This window comes from Nyctereutes procyonoides, unplaced genomic scaffold, assembly GCF_905146905.1.
Source record: "Nyctereutes procyonoides isolate TBG_1078 unplaced genomic scaffold, NYPRO_anot_genome, whole genome shotgun sequence".
NCBI lineage: Eukaryota > Metazoa > Chordata > Mammalia > Carnivora > Canidae > Nyctereutes > Nyctereutes procyonoides.
Genome location: NW_026575021.1, coordinates 1,489,480 through 1,509,239, shown reverse-complemented (window position 1 = coordinate 1,509,239; position 19,760 = coordinate 1,489,480). Strand labels below are relative to the sequence as shown.

The 19,760-nt window shown below is 36.0% G+C and overlaps 1 pseudogene; it reads left to right on the top strand.

Annotated features, from left to right (window-relative positions):
- Positions 1-11,386: 11,386 nt before the first annotated feature.
- On the top strand, positions 11,387-12,653 carry LOC129520632 (60S ribosomal protein L4-like; annotated as a pseudogene).
- Positions 12,654-19,760: the final 7,107 nt, after the last annotated feature.

Below are 19,760 nucleotides of genomic sequence, written 5' to 3'. Positions count from 1 at the left end.
CTTTCTAGTTTTTTGGGCTTTGAAAGAAATGGTGGGGTGAAAGAGAAAGAAGTGAGAGAGACTGGTTCATTATACTTTATGCGTGCGGGTCGTTTTTAATTTGGTTCTTTTCAGCCTAATGCTCTCATCTGTGCAAGAAATTAAATGCATGAGAATTAATATGTTCAAGTCAATAGGTGAAGTAGTAAAATAAAACTGAAGAGAAAAGGCCCCCATCATGCTCACACTTTATAGACATTTAATTCCCTGTGTGGATGGGATGTTTGCTTATCAGAATCAGAGCTTCGCACAAAACAAAAATTAGATTTTCTTCATTTTGAGTTTGCAATCCTACTTCATTTAACAACTGTGGAATCAAGGGGGGAAAAAACCCTCAGATGTGGAAACAGACAATACTTAGAAAAAGAGCCAGAATGAAGCTGAATTCTGTTTGTTTATTTTGGGTTTGGGAGAATGTGAAAAAAGAGATTGAATTTACACACACAAAAACCACAAACGCTTTTTTCTAAAACTCATTTTAGTTTATCCTCCCTGAACAAACTGACAATATTTAGTGAAGCTCTGTCTTAGTCCCAGCGACCACTTTTAAATTATAGGACGGTCAGGGGAGGATTGGTGAGCACATCAATGATTGACAAGCCACTGCAGACACAGCAGGCAGATGAAGGTTTCACATAATCTTTTGTCTCAAAATGAAAGGATCCCCATAAAATGAGTTACTATACTTTGCAGACACAGTGACAAACAAATAGGTGTTCTAGATGTTACTTGATTAGTTTTAGAGATAAACAAAAACTAAGATTAAGATCACATAGAGAAATGCCAGTTTAAATAGTTTTCCTAAGATCTAATATCAAAAGTTTCATTATTGATGGCTTAATATACTAAAACATAAAACACTATATGTTGTTACCGCATAACTGAAGCATATAATTCCTATTCAAAAAGAACAAATAGGATAAACTGAGACCAACGTCCTAAAATCGTTGGAAAGTGTTTAGAAAGTGATATAAAACTACAGCTTTGGTTCTCATTTTGATCATAATAAATTTCATTCTTTTACTTCCCCTCAGAAGAGGTTATTTTGTTTTTTGTTTTGTTTGTTTTCTAGATTTTATTTATTTATTCGTGAGACACACACAGAGAGAGGCAGAGACACAGGCAGAAGGAGAAGCTGGCTCCCTGCGGGGACCATGAATGGGGACTCAATTCTGATCACGCCCTGAGCCCAAGGCAGATGCTCAACCATTGAGTCACCAAGGTGCCCCTAATTTTGTGTATTAAACAAAGATTATATTTTTTAAAAAGTGTCTCTATTATAATGATTTATTTATCCAACAAATACTAATTAATGATACTTAGTGCCATGACACTAAGTTTGTTTTGCCCTGCCCTGTGTCCATCAAATAGAAGACTTTTAGGCAGGGTAGATATTGATTTTGTGGTGCCTGAAGCTTGTAAAATTTTGGGAGCCCTATGTAAAAAATAAAGTACAAAGTCACAAACACAGAACTAGTGGACTCCCTCCCGGGGCCCCGGGAGGGGTGTGATCTACTGAGAGCCCTGAAGTTTAAACTACATTAGCTTCAGAGTTAATCTTGTAATCTGATCTCTTGTAATCTTATGAGAAACATAATATTTTTATTCCTTGAATTGGAAACAAATTGCACCAACCTGAAAACACAGAGGAAAATGCACTCTCCTTTGCTTTTTAATAGAATGCTGACAAGCTTTTCCAGCATCAAATGGTGATGAATATGCCTTTTCCCGCCTCCTTAGTGGGATTATTAAAAGGACAAGTGTTCGGGGACCAACTGATCAAAATGATAGGTAATAGGAGATGGATCCCACCCCATCAAGAAGTGTATTAGGGAGATGGTGTTCAATGCAAGTGACTTAAGATCCCATACATATTACGAGATAGTCTACACTTCAGATCTATAAGAAATGGAGTGAACCACAAAGAATCAGAAGAGTGAATCGGGCTAGTGAAACTGAGGTCCATCACAGCCATCCACATATTAAATGAAACAAGGTTTGGGAAACACATTTACGAAGCACCTACCCATAGGCCATGCATTATGCTTGGTAGAGTCAACGTAACTTATTTCTGAATTACAAAAAGCCTGTGTAAATCATCATGAAGTACCTTGAGTGATTTTGATTAGTTTACTCAATCAATCCAGAAATTTCTTCACTCTTCTACTCTACCTGCAACAAATCCTGATGATACAGTTCCACTGCCATTTAATCTAATATCTATCAGATTTTAATTTTTCACAGATGGGGGAACTTCGTTAGTTCTGAGAAGGTGCTCTAGGGGCTTGCTATGAGTCATAAAGTTACCAATCCCATATTTGGATTTGAGAAGAATTAAAGGATAGAGAGATAAACCTCATTTTGTTGGTCATGCCTCCTTCACTATGGATGGGAAGGGATGTTTTGCCACAACATCTTAGGAAAGGGGAGGTTTCTGGATTCCTGCTTCATGTGAGACAACTTTTTCCCTAGAAGTCACCTCACAGGCTTCAGAGAGAAGATGCCCTCATAGTATTTTGTGATCCTGGCAGTTTAGGATACCACCAATGACCTCCACCTGGATAGACACAGGCTTTCTCCATCAACACTGTAGGGGAGGAAGAAGTTTTCCTTGAACTGGATGGGTCGGAAAATTAAACTGACAAAAAGAGATCAACAGGAAAAAGGCAGACACATATATTTGATACAGATTTTACATAACATGGAAGACTTCACAAGAAAATGAAGACCTAGGAAATAGTTAGACCTGAACATTTTATGCTAGGTTTGTTGAGGAGTGCACAGTCATGGAGAAATATAATTTTAGAAATATCAGGTAATTGTAGTAAACAGGAGGAAACTTAGCCAGATTTATTTGTTAGGATTCTTTCCAGTGTCCTTGTCTTTGTAGAGAAGGATGCTTCTTTCCTCCATGTATAGGTGTCTCAGTTGAGGGCTGTATAGTCTGTTTCAGGGAAAAAGTATGAGGGGTGGTAGAAGCCGGAGTAACCTTCCTGTTTCTGCTCTTTTCTCCAACTCGTTCAGCTTAAAATAGTCAATATGTCAAGGTGCCATATTTTGACATAACATATCCCAAGTTCCATCAGCAACATCTGAAACATTTGATTACTTCCTTCTCCTTAACACATTTTCTTTCTTAAATTCTGAGACAAAATTCTCTCTTGGTACAGGCTGTTTTTCCTCAGTCTGCTCTTGTTGGTTCCAGTCTTCATAATATATACAGGTTGGGGTACAGTCTCTACAAGATTCAGTCATGGAGCTTTTATCCTGTCAATCTATCTACCCACCTCCAATGGTCTCCTCAGATCACATGGCTTCAAATAGCCTCAATATTCTGAGGACTCCGAATATGGTTCCAGTCAAAACTGTTTCCATGAAATCCAGTCATGTATGTCAAACTGCCACAGGCAACTCCACTTATATTTCTAAAATTGATGGATCAAAAATCAAGTGATTGATTTCTTTTCTTAAAATCACTTCCCCCCCTGCAATCCTCCATCTTAGTAAACACCCATTTAGGTACTCAAGCAGGTCAACCAAAGTCTTTAAATTCCTCCTTTTGACTTCTCTCTATAGTTTTATCCCTACGTCCAAACCAATAGCCAACGCTACCACTTCTGTGTTTCAAATACAATTAGGATCTGACTGATTCTCACCACCTCCATTGCTAATTCTCACCACCTCCATTGCTACCCATCCTCATCCTGAGCACCATCATTTCTTGCCTGTCCTTTGACATAGCCTTATAACTGGTCTCTCCCTCATCACGCTCATCTCACTACAGTTCAGTCTCTTCACACAGCCAGGGAGATTCTTTTAACATGTCAGATCATGTCATTCCTTACACCACCCTCCAGTGGTTATCCATCTCCACAAAGCTAAAATCCGAGGTCCTAATCTGGCTTCCATGGCATCTTTATGATCTCATCTTCTGTTTTCCTTCTTGTTTACCTGAGTCCAAATAGTCTGGCCAACTTCCAGTTTCTTAATAATGCAAAACATGTCCCTGGTTCAGGAGTTTATACTTGCTATTTGCATTGTGCACCTCAGCAAGAGATTGCATTGCTAATCCTCACTGATCCTTAACTGTCACCACACGGAAAAGAAAACTATCATCTGGAATTCTCTATACATATTACCTTGCTTTGTTTCTTCATATAAATTCTTGTCATTCAATATATTACATGTTTTTCCAGCTTTATTGAGATATAATAGACAGAACTTTGTGTAATTTTAAGTTGTATTACATGAAGACGTTATATATATTGCAATATGATTACTGTAGTAGGGTTAGTTAACACCTCTGTCACCTCACATAATAACCATTTCTTTTGATAATAACATTTAAGATCTCTCAGCAACTTTCAAGCATATAATAGAGTATTAAGTATAGTTAGTGTGCTATATGTTAGGTCTCCAGAATCTATTCATCTTATAACTGGAAGTTTGTACTCTTTGACTGATATCTCCTTATACCCCCCACCCCAGTCCTGACAACTATCATTCTACTTTCTTTCTATGAGTTTGATTTTTTATCTAGATTCCATACATATGTGATATCATACAGTATTTGTTTTCCTTTATCTGACTTACTCCATTTAACATAATACCCTCAAGGTCCACCCATGTTGTTGCAAATGGCAAGATTTCATTATTTCTTGTGGCTGAATAATAGTCTGTTGTATATATGTACCACATTTTAACCCATTCATCCACTGACGGACACTTAGGTGGCTTCAATTTCTTGGCTTTTGTGAATAATGCTGCAATGAACATGAAAATGCCAGTATCTCTTTGAGATCCTTTGGACATGTACTCAGAAGTAGGGTTGCTGGATCATATGGTAGTTCTTTTGTTAAAGAAAGGAAGAACTTCAGTACTGTTTTCCATAGTGGCAGAAATCAGACATGCCCACCAGTGTATAAGTTTCCCCTTTTCTCCACATTCCTGGCAACGTTTCTTATCCATTATCTTTTTCATAGTACTCATTTTGGCAGGTGTGAAGTGATATTTTGTTGTGGTTTTGATTTGCATTTTCCTGATTAGTCCTGTTGAGCATTTTTTCATATATTTGTTGGCCATTTGTATGCCTTCTTTGGAAAAATGTCTATCCAGATCCTCTTCCCATTTTTAAATCATATATATATATATATATATATATATATATATATTTATTTATTTTGCTATTGAGTTGTAGGTGTTCTTTATGTATTTTGGATGTTAACCCTTTATCAGATATATGATTTGCAACTATCTTCTCCATTTCATAGGTTGCCATTTTATTTTGTTGTTTCTTTTGTCCAGCAGAAGTTTTTCAGCTTGATGTAGTCTAACTTTATTTTTGCTTTCATTGCTTGTACTTTTGATGTATTCAAAAATCATTGCCAAAGCTGATGTCAAGTAGCTTTTCTTCTGTTTTTCTCTGAGAGTTTTATGGTTTCAGCTCTTATGTGTAAGTCTATTCTGAGTTAAGTTTTATGAGCAGTGTATAATAAGCGTCCAATTTCATTCTGCCTGTGATTATCAAGTTTTTTGCAACAATATTTAAGAGACTATCCTTTCCCCATGGATTATTCTTGGCTCCCTTTTCAAATATTAGTTGATTGTAAAGGCAATGCTTTATTTCTGGACTCTTTTTCAGGATTGCTTTGGCTGTTTGAGGCCTTTTGTGATTCGTATGGATTTAAGGATTTTTTTTTATTTCCATAAAAATGCTTTTGGAATTTTGATAGAGATTGCATTAAATCTATAAATGGCCCTGGGTAGTATGGACATTTTAATTTCAATTAGATGATTGAAAATATTTGGAAAAATAATTCCAATGTCCTATTATATAAATTTGATTTTTGGAATTTGAACATATTTCCAGAGAAGAGTATCTAAAAAATTGCAAACAAGAGGAGCAATTTTCCAGAGAGTGTAGATAATAGGATGCAGAATATTGTCTTGGCCCTGTGGCTTTTCCATCTTCTACAGAGTGGATGAAGAAGAGCCATGTCAATTTGGTTGGTCACTGTGTTATCATTGGTATATTTCTTTTTAAAGTTTCACAGGTTTTATTTGAATAGATGACATGCTTGCATATTTCTGCGATGGCCTAGTATGCTCACCTGGTTTACAAATACCCTGGGATGTTGGGCTTGAAGCTGCCAAAACACTCAGCAGCCACAAGACTTTTTTGGGGGTCTGTTTCAGCTGTGTATCTCAGGTGGGGTTGATGAGCATTATTTCTAGAACTGGATACTTTATTACCAATATATGGGTAGTATTTCTTACTGCTTTCAGTGATATCCCTTAATCTAGGGATAATAAAATTCTTATTTCTTCCTTCTGAAGCCTTCAACACTTCAATTTGTGTGACCAGGAACCATCTTTTCTTTAAGAAGTGAGAGAGATTGCAAGTATATCTAAACAATTTTGGGGTAATGTAAACTGTGGAAACAGTTTTATTACTCAACACTTCTGAAATGTGAAAATGAAATAAACAAAACAAAACAAAAAAGACCATGACTTTGAATAGTTTATAAAATAGAAGAATTAACTAAAGGCTGCAGGCTTTTGGTGGCTTTACATACTTAATATGCAGTTAATGGGAAAGAGAATGTAAGCAAAAGGCTTCATGCTTCATGCTAGGAAAATCACCTTATAAACATTGAATTACCTGTGGCTTGTCAATATACAGAATTTATCATTACTTAACCTTACATTTGTTAAGAGACATCTATAGAACAGTTGTTTGGCTTTATTAACTTTTAATTTCTAGTAAGATTTATTTTTACACACTCTAATGAAACTGAAAAGCAATTCATTATGCTTTATAATTACAAGATATTTTTGCAGGAGAAAATGTCAAACCCTAAGCTTCAGAAAACTGTAGAAAGGTAAAGAATCTTGAAAGATCGTTCTAAAATTAAGTTGATTATCAATGAAATGATTTAACTGATAGATCTAAATTTGAAGTTACTTGGGATACCTGGGTGACTCAGCAGTTGAGTGCCTGCCTTTGGCTCAAGGCATGCTCCTGTAGTCCCAGAATTGAGTCCTGCATCGGGCTCCCTGCATGGAGCCTGCTTCTCCCTCTGCCTGTGTCTCTGCACCTCTCATGAATAAATAAATAAAATCTTAAAAAAAATTGAGGTTGCTCTAAGCCTTTAATATAGATTTTAATAGTTTTAATGACCACATATTAATCTTTTAAAATAGCTTAGACACTTTTTAAAAATTCTGATTCTCTCCACTATAATTTAGATTAAATATTAGATAAAGGGTAGATATAAAATGATAAATCCTTTAAGGGAAATACTCTTACTTCATATATGTTTTATATTTTCTAAAATAATCTCAAATTCATTTAGATTTTCAATATAATTTGACAATGTTTGGCATAACACTTGTTATATGATAATTACATCAGTCTGGATTCTGGGTTGCAAGCTATAAAAACAAGGTCTGGCTAACTTTTCAGAAAAATAATTTATTGGAAATGTATCAGACCATCACTCACAGACTGGATGGAAGACTGGTGAATCAGGCTCAGAAAATGGACAGGAAACAAGGAAGCATCAACATCATGATTCCTGCCACCGAACACATTGCAAAGTTGTCTGGTCTGGTCTCCATGACCGAATATCGTTACTACTGAAAGTTGCCCTCTGAGACTATATTAAAAACCATGCCTTTATCTTTACAACCTAACTCAACATTCAATATTCTAGTTCAATTGACTGAAACTAAGTCAAGTGATTGTAGCCTTATATTCTATACATAGAATCAAGTATGTATATAGTTGTAGTAGTTATGTTTTATAAAGTTTCCTTGAACACTGAATTAGTAAATACTAAGCATTGCACCTAGGGAAAAATACAGGACTATGTCCCTGTGATCTGTTGGTCACATTTTCATCAGCCAATCAACATATAACTTCTCTTTTTTTGTGTTTATCTTTAAAGACATCCTATTTAACATCCACTGTTGGTGCATTAACATTGAACTCAGGGCCAGCAGTACTATAACTATAACTTATGCCTGAATGAAGCTGGTCTAACACATGTATTTTCTCCCTAAGGCACATTGCAGCCTTCCTGCCCTTAGGAACACTACATAGCACTTTGGCAATGCACTTAAGGGACATTTTTAAAAGCCAAACCACCAACAGAAAGTACAAAAAATGCAAAAAAAAAAAAAAAAGTGTGGTGCTGAATAAACTGTAATAAGGACACATTTACAATATGAGAGCTAAAACAAGGAAGCAGTGTCGCCTCATTTAATTTCTGCTGGAAATGTGAGTGTCCGGCAGCTGAAATTTTTTGCTGCTGTCTGCATGAGTATAATTGCAAATGACAGCAAAAGTACCACGGGTATTGATTTGGGGTTACAAATAAATTTTGGCAAGTAGATAAATTCACAAATATGAAATCTGTGAACAAGGAAGATAGACTGCATAGATATATATAATGCATATATATATTTAGAATTGACAAGTACTACTATGATTTGAAAACTGTTAAAGCATACACAGGCATATAAAACCTGAAGTCACAGTAATCTAAATCAATGATCTAACTTACATAAAAATTCTATATTGGCGTGGACACCTTGCAATGTTTAAAATCTTTTTTTTTTTTTTTTTAGCTTTATATAATTGTTTGAAATAGAGAGCACAAGCAGGGGAGGAGGAGCAGAGGAAGAGGGAGAGAGAATCCAGGCTGACTCTCCATTGAGCACAGAGACATGGGGCTCGATCTCATGGCCTGAGATCAAGAGTTGGCCACTTAACTGACTGAGCCACCCAGGTGCCTCATGTTTAAAATTCTTAATGTATTTCTATTATTAGATAATTGTCATAATGTGGACAATTATATTTTTCCTATATTTAATTATCCAGGTTAAGTACTAGAACTTTGGAAACCTTTTTTCATCTATGAATTTGCTTATCATTTGTGGGTTTTAGTTTTGCTTGGGTATGTGAAAATTTCTTAACCATTATTAAAGTATTTAAAACAAAAAGCTAGTGCCCACATCCTGTATAATATTTTCAGTTTCTAAACTGCATTTAAAATTAATTATCTAATCGATTAATTGCTCTTCTTTGTTCAGGAATACTTCAAATTGAAATAAATTTTTTCTTTTGGATACACATCTGATGAGTTGGATAGATCTCATCAGGTGACTTCCGAGGACTTGGCAAATTAAAGCTATTAAAACACAAATAAATTAGCCTAACTCCTGTCAATGTTCCCACCTGTTGTTTGTGGACACTAGTAGGAAGTTGGTATGGCTAAGTGCTTTCAGTTTTTTAGTGTTTAATGTTTAAACCTTTCCAGCCTTCTCTTGGTTCACTGGCTCTTGATTTTTGGTTTATGTCAATGAAGATAATAATATGAAATGTAGCTTATGAAAAAATAGGGAGGAAGAGCCATCTGATTCCAAAACCACATTCCAGATGGAAAACTTTGCCAGCCTTAGGGTTAATGTCAGCATTATTGATACTTCTGGCAGAGGTGGTAAGAAGGGTAGTGTTAGGACTGATTTGAGGCAAAGGCTTGAATTAAAGATTCATAAGTCTTTTATATCAACATAAGGTTGATAAGGAAGACAAAACCAAACCAATCGCAAGGAGTAGGGGTGATCTGTCAGACACCTCAGTTCTGGACTCCAAAGATACTCAACGGAAATGTTAGAAGGTACAATTCAACATCTGAGTAATAGGAGAATAAAGATGACTGATTCTAGAAATTGAAAGCTTCTTGGCCTCTGCCCCATTTTATACTATATCCTAGAGTGGGTGGGCTCAGGTCATGAGATATCATTTTAAACAAAAAGAAGGTTGGAAGTTTGCAGTATAAGCCAGACATGGTAAAATAATCTTTTGGAAATATTAGGTCTACAGTAAAGTCAGGTACAAGTATATGAATTTCTGAAGGAAAGAGAATTCAGTTCTTGGAAAACAACAGACAAAAATGGCAAAGACTTTAAGACCTACTATTCATATATTCCTTTATTTGAAGTAAAAACAAATTTCATGTCTAAAGTAAAAATACCAGAATTCATTGATTCTAAGATGCACTTTTTAAAACATTTTAATTTTTTTAATTTATTTTTAAAGATTTTATTTATTTATTTTTTGAGAGAGAGAGCACAAGCAAGAGGAGCAGCAGGCAGAGGGAGAAGGAGAAGCAGGCTCCCAGCTAAGCAGGGAGCCTGATGTGGAGCTTAATCTCAGGACCCCAGTATCATGATGTGAACTGAAGGTAGATGCTTCCCCAACTGAGCCATGTAGGTGCCCCTAAAATATTTGTAATATCTCTGAAACTAACCTGGGGATATCTTACCATCAATGGTATCCTACAATTAAAATTGGATGATTTTTTTTTTCATGAAACATAAAATAATGAGGTGAGGCATGTTACAATTGGAGGTAACTTTGATTATTACTAAAAGTAAGATTGATAAACTATGCAAAATATACATGTAAAAATAATTTTAACATAGCACTATATAATTTAAAACTAGAGATCAGTAGACCACTGATCCCTGAGATAGGTCAACTTCCTTTATTTTGTAAAAAATTATTTTTTTTATGTTTATGTGTATTTTTCTCCCTAAGCAATCTTTAGTTTTTATCAAATTCTAAGTTAGTATTCAAGAAGTGAAAAATGTCTTAAATGATTATAGATGACTAATTTTTAATAGTCGCAAATGACGACCCAAACGATGATTGCATAATAGACACTTTCTAATTATTTCATCAAAATAATTCATGTAACATTTTTTTTTCTGATTCTTCATGACTATCCTAATAATATCCCATAGCTATACAAACATAAGTTCATTTGTTTTTTAGTAGAGTCCTCCATTTATATCCAGGAAAAAAAAGTAGAATGGACCCTCTACTATTAGAGTTCTTAAATGTATCAGTGTATTACATTTTAGTGTCTAGATAGCTGTCGATTTTCATATTGACACTTTAAAGAATTAAGTATATATCAAACTTCATAATTTTAGAATAATTTCTTTTAATTTCAAAACAATCTGTTCTTTTGGTAAAACACATGCAGTGGTAAGAAGAATGTCAACCAAAATTGAACTATAGTCACATTCTCATTTTAGAAAGAAAAGCAGAACTTTTTAAAAGATGATTTTTTTAAAAAGGAAACTTAAAATAATAGATTTTTCATTTTGAAGGGACAAAAAAGAAATACTTTTCATTTAAAACAATAGGATAACATTTGAATTGTCCTTTGTCTATTGAAGACTCAGGAAAGAAAAGTGGTTTTCTCCAAAGAGTCAAGGCAAGAAGCAACATGGGAAAAGATGGCTTTGAAAGGGAAATAAGAGGCCCTCTCCTCTCCCTGCGATGGCATGTGCTCCTCCCTTGATATCTGTGTACTCGAAGAGGGGGAATCATCTGGAAAACTGTTACCTTGCCTGCTGTGTTTAAGGGTCCCATTAGACCAGATGTCGTGAACTTTGTTCACAGCAACTTGCGCAAAAACAACAGACAGCCATATGCTGTCAGTGAATCAGCAGGTCATCAAACCAGTGCTGAGTCTTGGGGTACAGGCAGAGCCGGGGCTCCAATGCCCAGAGTTCGAGGCGGGGGCCTCACCGTTCTGGCCAGGGTGCTTTTGGAAATATATGTCGTGGAGGCCGCATGTTTGCACCAACCTGGTGCCGTTGGCACCGCAGAGTGAACACAACACAAAAGTGATGTGCCATCTGCTCTGCCCTGGCTGCCTCAGCCTCACCAGCACTGGTCATGTCTAAAGGTCACCGTGTTGAGAAGTTCCTGAGTTTCCTTTGGTGGTTGAAGATAAAGTTGAAGGCTACAAGAAGACCAGGGAGGAGGTTTTGCTTCTTAAGAAACTTAAAGCCTGGAATGATATCAAAAAGGTCTATGCCTCTCAGAGAATGAGAGCTGGCAGGGGCAAAATGAGAAACCGTCATCCTCTCCAGTGCAGGGGATCCTGCATCATCTACAATGAAGACAATGGTATCATCAAGGCCTTCAGAAACATCCCTGGAATTACTTTACTTGATGTAAGCAAACCGAACATTCTGAAACTTGCTCCTGGTGGGCATGTGGGACGTTTCTGCATTTGCACTGAAAGTGCTTTCTGCAAGTTAGATGATCTGTATGGTTCTTGGCCTAAGGCTGCCTCCCTCAAGAGTAACTACAACCTTCCCATGCATAAGATGCTTAATACAGACCTTAGCAGAATCTTGAAAAGGCCAGAGATCCAAAGAGCCCTCCGAGCACCACGCAAGAGGATTCATCGTAGAGTCCTGAAGAAGAATCCACTGAAGAACCTAAGACTCATGTTGAAACTAAACCCATAGCAAAGACCATGCGTGGGAACACCATTCTTCACCAGGCCAAGAATCACAAACTCCGGATGGATAAGGCGGCAGCGGCCTTAGAAGCCAAATCAGATGAGAGGGGGGTTCCAGGCAAGAAGCCCATGGTAGGGAAGAAAAGAAAGAAGGCTGTTGGTGTGAAAAAGCCAAAGAAACCTTTGGTAGGAAAAAAGGCTGCAGGTACCAAGAAACCAGCAGCTGACAAGAAACCTGCAGAAAAGAAACCCACCACGGAAGAGAAGCAGCCCGCTGCCTAAAGACTTATATTTGTTTATTCCATAAAAGTCAGTCATTTTGGACAGCTAATTTTTTTTATTTTTTTTATTTATTTATGATAGTCACACACAGAGAGAGAGAGAGAGAGAGAGGCAGAGACATAGGCAGAGGGAGAAGCAGGCTCCATGCACCGGGAGCCTGACGTGGGATTCGATCCCGGGTCTCCAGGATCACGCCCTGGGCCAAAGGCAGGCGCCAAACCGCTGCGCCACCCAGGGATCTCCTAGACAGCTAATTTTAAGTAAAGACCTGATCAAAGACAGTGAGAAAGAAACAAAAAAATTAAAAAAAATAAAATAAAAGGGAAACAACAATGTGAGAAACTGAAGAACAAAGAAAAGAAAGTAAGAGATTCTTTGTAGCAGAGATGGCTAGGAATTTAGAAACGATAATGGCTGTCATTCAATATTTAATCTTTATTTTTTGTGCTGCAGTAATTATGCCCCAGTGTACCATGGATTTGGTAGATTTGCACAACAGCATTCTGTTAGTTGTACCTTGGGAAATGAAGTAGAAGCAGTCTGTCCTGCATGTTTGAGAATGCAGCCTTTGTAGGCAGACTTACTTCGGTTCAAATCTTGGCTCCAGCAACATAACTACCTTAGGGCCATAACTACAACATCATTTACTTTAGCACCAAAATGGGGATAAAGTGTACTTTAATCCACAGAGCTGTATTCAGGATTTTTTTTTAATTTTTTTTAAATTTTTTATTTATGATAGTCACACACACACCCACACACAGAGAGAGAGAGAGAGAGAGAGAGAGAGAGAGAGGCAGAGACACAGGCAGAGGGAGAAGCAGGTTCCATGCACCGGGAGCCCGACGTGGGACTCGATCCCAGGTCTCCAGGATCACGCCCTGGGCCAAAGGCAGGGGCCAAACTGCTGCACCACCCAGAGATTCCTGTATTCAGGATTAAATCAATCAGTTAGTGCATGTAAAGTTCTTATACCACTGCTAGGTAAAAATTAAACAAATGTTTTGGGATGATATGACATATAGAAAACCCAAGCAACTTGGGGCAGCATTGGGTCTTAACTGAATAATCAAAAATTGAGTCAGGATCGGGATTTGAAGTACCTGGGCAAGTCTATATATTCCTTCTTTGTGACTCTTTTGCATGGCATCTCAGGAAGGTTCAGAAATAGAGGAGGGATGGGACCTTCTCTCAAGTTTCATGGAATGGAAGCTTCAGTTAATTTTGTGAAGATACTAATGAAGGGCAACTCTGGAAGGCTGCAGGACTTGGGGATATTCTGGTTTTATACACAAAAAGGAAGTGAAATGTCCTAGTTATCTGTCTCTGCAAAATTCCCTCTGTTAATAATATGATGTACAGAATATTTTCTCCATAGTCATAATAACATTATTTTGCTCTTAAATGAAGAAAAATACGTGTTCAATAAACATTTTCATTTCCTTGAGTTGACGAGCATGAAGCAATTCATTGTTTCCATTTTCATTGTTCTCAAGGAAAGGAGCTAAGCTGAAAATTGGGAGACACAGGTCTTCCAGCTTTAACTTGTGCTATCCTATGCAAATTGCTTTATAGCTCAAGGATTCAATATCATCATATTTTAAATGAAAGTAGTTAGCTAAAATCATCTCCAAAGTGCTTTCCAAATCTAAAATTATATAATTTTAGATGTTCAATAGCAACTTGGTTGATTGAATTAGAACAAGTCACAAACAAGTCGTAATGTTAAAATTGATGATGTCGGTGGAAAACGAAGCAGGCAGATCTATCACATAATCTGGGGGGAAAATGAGAAAAAGGTTGGCCAGAGATTAGTAGACAAGGCATTGATTTCTGGAATTTTTTTTTTCTTCTATCTCCTAATGTCTTTGCCTTAGTTATCCTTTACCGCTTAGTCTGCAGTTGTAATATCCGGAAGTAGATGTTTTCTGAGAACAAGCAGCACCTAAAGAAAGTGAGTGATTTAACTATTGGGATTTAAATTGTCAGATTTGTTTCTGACATTAAGACTGGAGCCACTTAGGGAGAATCGTGGGAAACTAGTGTTGGGAGAGCCTATGGGAAATAGATAACTGAAAAGGAGTTATAGAAACCCTGGTGGGTGTCAGGGTTGGCATGATGAGGACAGTTCACAAATGGAAGAGAAAGCTAAAAGACAAGTCTGAAAACTCTTGAGTTTTATAATTTCCCTAAAAGCTAGTTCTCAATCAGAGTTCCTAAGGAAACTGAATTAATTCAAAATGTAGATGCTCTAGCCTGAGATGCTTTGAATTTATTTATTCAGCTCAAGGCATTTGCTCTCTATATATGTTATTTTAGGATTATGATGCCAGATGTTTCTTGTGCAGGATACTGGCAATGAAATTCTTCACATATTTACCTTTCAATTTTTATCTGGGAGGCTTTGACTGAATGTCACATGACTGAAATTAAAATAAATAAGCAATCTTACTTTTCAAAGTTAAAATTGAATAACTCTTCTCACATAGATATACTTATCAAACTTAATATCATTAATAGTAGGCAGTTTTCTCAATTTTTGTTGATTCTATCTTGCCTGCAATCATACCCTGTGAAATAAAATTAAAAATATATAATTACAGTCCTCTTGGTAGCCTGTTGACTATTTTGAGTTAAAAAAGCATTCTGTGCTGGCAGCAGAAACACAGCAACAGCGGTCTAATTTCCTCTAATCCACTAGGTGCCTGCTTAATTACAACCTTCCATTTACTAGCTCTTTGGCTGGATTCCATCTTTGCTTGTATATTTTTTTCATTCAGTCTATCATCCATTTCTATTTCATCGAGTAACATATAATACAGATTGTGCCTGTTTTGCTCCCTGGCTTGGACACATTCAGTGAAGCCATTTCTATATTTTGTTGTAAAATTGATTTTGACTCAGAGAAGAAAGACATTTATAATGAAGCTTAGTCTTTAAAAGTTTTTTTTATTTTATTTTAAAAAGATTTTTATTTATTTATTTGAGAAAGAGAGACAGAGATAGCAAGAGAGGACGAGCAGGAAGGAGAAGGAGAAGCAGGGTCCCTGCTGAGCAGGGAGCCCGACATGGGGCTCAGTCCCAGGACCCTGAGATCATGATCTGAGCTGAAGGCAGATGCTTAACTGCCCAGGCACCCCAAAAGTTTTTTCTTTTATTTTAAATGTCAGAATATTATGGGAAATAACAGAAGAGTTTAAAAATATTTTCACCTGTGAAATTGATGAGGAAGGTGGCAGAATCAGGGAAGAAAATGAACAGATGTCAGTGAAAGAGTTTTGTTGCCATATAATATATTTTGTTAATTATTTCTAATGAAAGAACTCTTAGAACTAGTCTTCAAAATATTTATATTGTGTATTTATACAGATCATATACTTCTTCAAACCAACCAAATACTGAATGAAGTCAGTAAATGAAAATTCAATAATTTAATATGTAATTATTATTTATGAGTACTTAATGATCATATAGATTTAATTATATGCATATAAAATATACAAAGGTTTTTTACAGATAAAATATTTTTGGTGATAAAATTGTACATGATATACAATAGAATTCAATAGAATAAAGGGTCTAGTTTATAGCGAATTTATTCAACTTAGATGGTACTATCCATGAAGGCAGGGAAATTGGCTAATCTTGTCAGCACCATATTTTTGACACTAGTACTAAATAAAATGCCTGGCACAAAGTAACTTCTCAATTATATTTGCCATATAGAGATATAAAAATGTAAGTGATTTTTTTCCTATGGCAGGTAAAAAGATACAAACATTTATAGAATTAACAATATTACACTGAAGACATACATAATGAAGTTTGGCCAAATGCAGATGGTTTTAACCTTGTGAAGGCTGTTATCAGCCATTACAAGAAGACAAATTCAGGAAGGTAAAGAGATGCAGAGACAAGGAAAAGTCCATCCAGAAGTTTAGAATACAAATGTTAGTTTTTTATTTTATTATTTTTAGGTTTTTTTTTTTCTAATTAGATTAAGAAAAGTTTAAAATATAAATGTTAGGGTTTTTTTAGGTCAAAAATAAAGGATGACTAGGATGCAGGAGGAGGGATGGTGAATGGAAAGGGGAACCAAAGATTACTTTAGGATGATGAATGCATTCTAGATCTTGATGGTGGTAGCAGTTACATGCCTGTATACATTTGCCAAAATTCATAGGACTCTGCACTTAAGGAGCATCTGGGTGGCTCAGTCAGTTAAGCGTCTGCCTTTAGCTCAGGTCAAGATCCCAGAGTCCTGGATCAAGCCCTGCCTCTTGCCTCAGGCTTCCTAATTAGCAGAGAGTCTGCTTCTCCCTCTCCCATCTGCCCTCTCTGCTGCTTCTGTTCTTTCCCTCTCTCTCAAATAAATAAATAAGTAATCTCTTAAAAAAAAAAAAAGCTATGCACTTAAAATGGGTGCTTTCTGCAGTTTGTCAGTTACGTTCAATATAGTTGATTTTAAAAATGTTCCCAAACAAGCAAATAAAATAAAAAATAAAATAAAATAAAATAGATGATACCTGATACAGTGCCTTCTAAAAAACTTTAGCCAGAAGAACATTTTACAACCTGACTGAAAGCCTGACCTGGAAATAATTTATCAACTTGGAATTTGTTGACCAAAAAAATCAATGACTCTGTCATTTTCATTTTATTCACTCTTTCATCTTTTCTGTCTATTAGCCGCTGCAAATGCAATGCCTAGTAAACATTACAGACCAGAGAGAACCAAGACATCTCCTTAAGTTCTTTAGTTACTATTCGGGAATGAATTAGAAATTAGGGTCACTCAAGTATAGCTCATTGCATTTCTGGACAGACACTTTTATAATGACACCAAAATTCTCTCTTTCTTTGAATCGAGGTTTTTTTTTTTTTTTTTTTTATCTCTGATTTTACTGTCCCTGTTTACTTCTATTCAGTAAGCAACAAACTTGCCTCCCAACAGACTTGGGACTAGCTTCATATTTGACGATGCTCTGAGGGTCTGTATTATAAAGTTCCGCTTGACTTCAAATTACATGATTCTTTAAGCTTTCTCTCTGGAATGCAAGCAATGTTCTAACTTTAGAGCTTAGCAATGAAGTCATCATGTCATATGCTGTAAATAAATAGCATGGATAAATGAATTACTCTTTCCAGTGGATTTTTTGAACTTCCTTTGAGAGAATAATCTAGATTAGGCTATTTGGGTTTTGGTTTTGTTTTGTTGATCACTATCTTTTACCAAAAAGTATGTAATATGCTCTTATTTGGTTCTTTGCCTCCAATATCTTCAATTAGGATGCCAATTCTACTTGCATCTAGGACCTATGGACATGTTGCGATAATTATTTTTCATGCTTCGTGGGTATCCACCACATTTTGAACACCCATTTCCAGGTGTAGGGGTATTTTCTTCCTTATTAGACCTGTCTTCTCAAGGGAAATACCAGGTATTTACTTTCCCAGCCTCCCTTGCAACTCTGACCATGGAATTCGAGGGCTCTGCCAATTAGAAATTTGATTTAGAAGAGGAGCTATCATTGTTTTGGGTGTACCTCATGTATCAAGTCATAAATTTGCATCTGCAATAACCTTCTATCATGAAGTGAATTCATTCATTCCATTAATTTATACCTATGAACTCATTAGAATTTCCCAGTGACTGATTAACAGAGAAGGAAAAAATTAAACTTGCTTTGGTTTATAGACCATCCTGCATGGGATATCAGAAATATGGACCTCTGCAATGTTAGAACAGTGCTCAGGGATGTTCCTAAAAGACAGTAAAGAAGAGTTAATATCCCAAAGGGAAGAATTTTGAGCAATGCTTTTCATTGCCCTTTCATTAGAAGGAAATAAGACCTGACATACCTTCCACATCCATTCATGGACACTGATTAGTAATTCAGCTGGATTGATATGGATTTAAACTTATAAGAAGCAAGAACAAAAGACTGCTGATAAGGCACATTAAAGAGGAGCTATTTAGATGGATAACAAAATGTACCTAAAGTATGAGATTATTTGTTTCCCATGTGAATGATAAACTAAGGGCTTTCACTGTGAAGGAGATTATTAATATTCAGATATCGAAGGTGACCTAGCTAATAAATATCAGAAATTATGCCGACACTGAATGGACTTATTGTTGTTTTCAGTAAGGAGGATGTGCACCAAATCAACATGTCCTTCCCTTAACACAACCTAACCATTAACTAACTGTGTAAGATTTGCAGTTAGCCGGGGGTAGAAACGTCAGAGGGCAAAACTCTCAAATCCTGATAGAGATAGCCATCCATACTCAGTGGTAGGGTATGACAACTTACTTATCATTAACTGGATAGTGATTTGCCCTCAAAGAAATAAATTAGATATTTGGATTTAAATATTTAATGTTTAAATATAACATTTAAATATTTATTTTAAATATTACATTCTCTCTTTTCTCTTATAATATCTGTGGATTCATTGAATGTCTTGTCTGTTTTTATGATTGCCCATATACCAGTGTTTCTGACCATGGAACTGATTTTACAAGGACAGAATTAAAGCATAGACATATTACACATACTAGATTTAGAGGTACAACTTTGTACCTTTTTTACTCAAAATCTGCTAGTCTTGATAGATGTGCAAAAAATTATTGAAGACACATTGTGGTACCAATCTTATGAGGCTAGAATGCCATCTTGAAGAATGTGGCATATGCTGTGTACCACTAAATAGTATTTAGTGCTTTTTCTTCCAAAGATATGGGAATCAGGAGATTGGGAGTCAGAATATCACTTCTCACCTTTACTCCTTATGACCCATTAATAAAAACTACTATCCATGGCTAATGGCTTTGTTGGTTTACAAGTCTTAACACCTAGTTAAGAATACTTCCCCCTGGCACTTACTATATTTTTATGAAAGTAGGAGCTGACACTGCTTCATGGTCATTACAAGCTTCTTATAAATTGACCAGGAATGGGAGTTAGAATGTTGCTAGGGTGATTGATTTTGATTATCAAAGATATCAGGGAACAACACAATGGGTACAGGAATAAATATTTGAAATATAAGAGTTATTTTGGTCTTTTTAGAGCTATTATAGCTAGTGATTTAGTGAATGGA